This window comes from Salvelinus alpinus, chromosome 23, assembly GCF_045679555.1.
Source record: "Salvelinus alpinus chromosome 23, SLU_Salpinus.1, whole genome shotgun sequence".
Lineage (NCBI taxonomy): Eukaryota > Metazoa > Chordata > Actinopteri > Salmoniformes > Salmonidae > Salvelinus > Salvelinus alpinus.
In genome coordinates, this window is record NC_092108.1 from 16,415,846 (window position 1) to 16,421,122 (window position 5,277).

General features: G+C 47.0%; 1 pseudogene; it reads left to right on the top strand.

Moving 5' to 3' along the window:
* Positions 1 to 1,079: 1,079 nt before the first annotated feature.
* LOC139551400 (5S ribosomal RNA) lies at positions 1,080 to 1,198 on the top strand (annotated as a pseudogene).
* The last annotated feature ends 4,079 nt before the right edge of the window (positions 1,199 to 5,277 follow it).

Below are 5,277 nucleotides of genomic sequence, written 5' to 3' on the forward strand. Positions count from 1 at the left end.
AGGTTGGCGTATATCCACAGGTTGGAATATACGCTATCCTCTCTGATCCCCTTGAGCTCAGCCATTACAACACACAACTGTGTGTACCTTCGTGTGTGTGTGTGTGTGTGTGTGTGTGTGTGTGTGTGTGTGTGTGTGTGTGTGTGTGTGTGTGTGTGTGTGTGTGTGTGTGTGTGTGTGTGTGTGCTTGAGTGTGTCTGTGTGCTTGAGTGTGTCAAAAAGAGAAATGAAAAACTCTGCCCATTATGGTTGCCATAGAAACCAGTGGCTGCTGCATCTGGCAAATGATTGGGTACTATTGGAGGGAGAAAGGGTATGAGCGAGAGAAAGAAAGAGAGGAGAGAGAGAGAGCGAGAGAGAGAAAGAAAGAATGAGAGAGTGCGATAGAGAGAGGAGAGAGGAGAGAGCAAAGAGAGCGAGAGCAGGTAAAGATTGTGTGAGAGGGATTCAGAGCTAACCGATCTTGCAAACAAAACTGTTTCTTCGTTGAGAAATAAAAAGTGAAAATGGAACATAAATTCTAAATTGCCATCCGTATTATTCTTTTATATTTTTTTATTTTACCTTTCTTTAAGCAGAGAGAACATTGAGATCAGGGTCTCTTTCACAAGGGAATCCTGCATATACAATTTCATAAGACAATCTAAAATCTAATCCAATATAAAACAAGGAAAATAAATATTCAAGAAAACCAATTACATTCCTCAATAAGAAGGTCCCCAATCAATATTTTAAATTGGCTGAGCGGCACCAGAACATCCAATTGTAATGTATTTTGTAGGTGGTTCCAGTAATGAGGTGTGTGTGTAAAACTAAAGCGATTTATTTAGTTTGGTGGAGGGCCAGGCCGGGCACCTGAAAGCTGACTTTGGTCGTCAGTCTAACCGTGTTTCCTTCTACACATTGGTATGGCTAACTTCCGGGTTAATCGAGCAGTGTGATAAGAAGTAGCACGGGCAGGCGGGTCATGTTTCGGCAGACGTATGACTCGACCTTCACTTCTCCCGAGCCCATCGGGGAGTTGCAGCAATGAGCCAAGATCTTAATTCTGGGAGAAAATGGGGTAAAAAAAAAGAAATGCTTGTGGCTGTACTACCCAGAACACACCTGATCTCATCAGCTCTTGGTAGCTAAGCAGGGTTGGGCCTGGTTAGTACTTGGATGGGAGACCAGCTGGGAATACCAGGTGCTGTAAGCTATAACAATATGTATATAGAAATTGAACATTGTGTCCTATCTGACAGATTATTCTCAAACCACTTGCAAAAAGCCTGATCTAGGACTATTTCAGTCAGCCTTTGAACAAGAATGTAATGGTCAACAGTGTCAAAGGCCTTGGAAAGGTCAATTAACAAAGGTAGCTCAATGTTGTTTACAATTTAACACATCTATATCAGGTTGAAGGTAAGACCCAGATGCAGACTGTGTCGGAGTAACAATGTTTATTATGGTAACAGGGCAGGCAAAAGACAGGTCAAGGCAGGTAGGGGTCGATAACCAGAGTAGTGGGGGAAAGGTACCAGACGGCAGGCAGGCTCAGGGTTGAGTCAGGCAGAGGTCGGTAATCCAGAGGTGGGGCAAAGGTACAGGATGGCAGGCAGGCTCAGGGGCGGGCAGAGTGGTCAGGCAGGCAGGCTCAGAGATGGGACAGGCAAGGGTCAAAACCAGGAGGCTGAGAAACAAAGAGACTGGTGAGAAGCAGGCGCTGAGACAAAAAATGCTGGTTGACTTGACAAACAAGACAAACTGGCAACAGACAAGCAGAGAACACAGGTATAAACACTGGGGATAATGGGGAAGATGGGTGACACCTGGAGGGGGATGGAGACACTCACAAAAACAGGTGAAACAGATCAGGGTGTGACAATCTATTACAAGCGTAGCAGCTGAAACTGTGCTACGTCCAGGTGAAAAACCAGACTGGTGCACATTAAGAACAGAGGAAGAAGATCAAAAAGTTCTCAGATGAAAGTTAGTCAGGGATTCTAGAACTTTTAAAGGCAAGATGATTTGGAGATTGGACAGTAGTTGTGTAAGTCAGAAGGATCTCCTCCTTTATGCAGGACTTTTCAGATCTTAACAGAAGAAACAATTGTCAATGAAAAAACATAGGTTCATGATTATGCAATAAGTGGTGCAGAGAGCTGCAATATGAAGGGATCACGAGAATCAGTCCCTGCCGATTTTGTTTTACATAGTTTTTTAGCAAGGCACTTAGTATATCATCGATATAAAATGGTTGAAATGGAACTAGAGAATGCCCATCTGGGAGTCATCATTCTCTACAGTCGTCCAGGTCAATAAAGGACTCGCTGTTAAACCTACCTGCTGGTTCAATCAGTAACCACAGAGACACACAGAATATTTGGAAAATATATATTTTGCTTTACTGCCAGACAATCAATAAGCTAATTGTACAGTATCTGCAGGTTTTCTCTAGACTTTGTGATTAAATGTAGCTGGGATTTAGTTTCACCTGTTTGTTCACACTGTAACGATTCTCGTGGGCTGAAGGAAGAGTGGACCAAGGTGCAGCGTTTAAAGTGTTCAAAACACATAGAAATAGACAACATAGAACAAAAACATAGAATCCCCACCCCAACTCACGCCCTGACCAACCAAAATAGAGACATAAAAAGGATCTCTAAGGTCAGGGCGTGACAGTACCCCCCCCCCCCCCCCCCAAAGGTGCGGACTCCGGCCGCAAAACCTAAACCTATAGGGGAGGGTCTGGGTGGACATCTATCCGTGGTGGCGGCTCTGGTGCGGGACGTGGACCCCGCTCCACCTTAAGCTTGGCCCACTTATGTGGCGCCTCTGGAGCGGGGACCCTCGCCGCCGACCCCGGACTGGGGACCTTCGCAGCGGGCCCCGGACAGGAGGACGACTCTGGCAGCCCCGGACAGGAGGGCGACTCTGGCAGCTCCGGACAGGAGGGCGACTCTGGCAGCTCCGGACAGGAGGGCGACTCTGGCAGCTCCGGACAGGAGGGAGACTCTGGCAGCTCCGGACAGGAGGGAGACTCTGGCAGCTCCGGACAGGAGGGAGACTCTAGCATCTCCGCACAGGAGGGAGACTCTGGCAGCTCCGCACAGGAGGGAGACTCTGGCAGCTTCGGACAGGAGGGAGACTCTGGCAGCTCCGGACAGGAGGGACACTCTGGCAGCTCCGGACAGGAGGGAGACTCTGGCAGCTCCGGACAGGGGATCGTCGCTGGAGGCTCCGGACTGGGGATCGTCGCTGGAGGCTCCGGACTGGGGATCGACGCTGGAGGCTCCGGACTGAAGGGCGTCACTGGAGTGGAGAGACACACAGGAGGCTTCGTGCCATGGATCATCACTGGAGGCTTCTTACCATGGATCATCACTGGAGGCTTCGTGCCATGGATCATCACTGGAGGCTTCGTGCCATGGATCATCACTGGAGGCTTCTTGCCATGGATCATCACTGGAGGCTTCTTGCCATGGATCATCACTGGAGGCTTCTTGCTATGGATCATCACTGGAGGCTTCGTGCCATGGATCATCACTGGAGGCTTCTTACCATGGATCATCACTGCCACATAGTGTGTGTGTGTCGGGGCGTGACACACACACAGTACATATATACGTTTTAAGGTCTCTACACTGGCTGCCTGGGAGTTTTAGGATTCATTTTAAGATTATTCTATTGGTTTTTAAATCAATCCACGATTGTGCACCCCAATACATGTCAGACATGCCCAGTAGGTCCCTCAGGTCATCTGGTTGTGCAGTAAATATTTCAGCTTTTATTTTAATTGTTTTTTATTAGTTTTTTCCTGTGAAACACATTGTGTTGCATTCCATGTCTGAAATGTGCTGTTTAAATAAAGCTTGATTTGCTTTGATGATTTGATAAGAAAATATCTTAACTTGGATAACAATCTCTGTCCTTCTCTTTCTCTCTAACTCTCTTTCTGTCTAACTCTCTTTCTCTTTCACTCTCTTTCTCTCTCACTCTCTCTCTCTCTCACGCTCTCTCTCTCTAACTCTCTTTCTCTCTCTAACTCTCTTTCTCTCTCACTCTCTTTGCTACTCACTCACACAGATGTAGGCCTCCCAGAGGGTGTCTCTTCCTACACTCGTTGTTACAGTGTGTGTGCGTGCTGGTTCAGTGTGTGTGCTTGTGTGTGTGCCTGCTGGTTAGGTGTGTATGTGTGTGTGCTTGTGTGCATGCTGGTTCCATGTGTGTGCTTGTTCAGTGTCCTGGTCGTGTTTTCACACCACCCACCTCGAGGGCTGTGTGTGTAGGGGCGTGAATATGTTGTTCTTCAAGTGACCTACGTCTCGCTGAACAGGTGGGGGGGGGGGGGGGGAATAAGGGGGAGAGATACAGTGTGTCCTTCATCTGACCTGTATGTTACAGAACAGTTGGGGGCAGTCATTGTTCATGTGTGTTTGTGAGAGGCAAGGAGAGAGAGAGCGAGAGAGAGAGAGAGAGAGAGAGAGAGAGGGTGGAGACACCAATAGGTGAATAAGGGAAGGAGGACAGAGGAGGGTCTTTGCAAGTGCAAAATCTAAGAAAAATAATAATCGAATACGTTTTTTTTTATATGGCCCTTTATCCATACCTTTTTTCTCATCCTCTTTATTACCTTTTTTCTATCTCTCCTTCTTTATCTCTCTCCCCATCCCTATCTCTCTCCCCATCCCTATCTCTCTCTACCTGTTTAGGTAGGGGAAAGGAAGAGGTCAAGAGAAAACTATTGTTCTTTTCCAGTGACATGAGCAATGAGCCATGCTCAACCAATGTACAGTAGTTTAACATGATGACAGATACTGGCTGATGATGCGACCACTTCAGGAAGCAAAGCGTTAGGAACACTATCATTGGTCCAGCCCACTATTTTTAGGTCAGTATAAGCAATCCCACAGACTAGACATAAATCATTCCAATAAGTGGTGGCTGTGTGTGAGTGTGTGTGTGTGTGTGTGTGTGTGTGTGTGTGTGTGTGTGTGTGTGTGTGTGTGTGTGTGTGTGTGTGTGTGTGTGTGTGTGTGTGTGTGTGTGTGTGTGTGTGTGTGTGTGTGTGTGTGTGTGTGTGTGTGTGTGTGTGTGTGTGTGTGTGTGTTTCGTATCTGTCTTCATTAGGGAGTCATTTCCCTTATTGAGTATGATGGCCAGGGAGTTTAGAGCTGGTTGTTTATCAGGGGACATTATTAAGCCATTAACACACACACACTCACAGACACAGACACACACACATACACACACACACACACAGACACACAGACACACAGACACATGCACACAGAC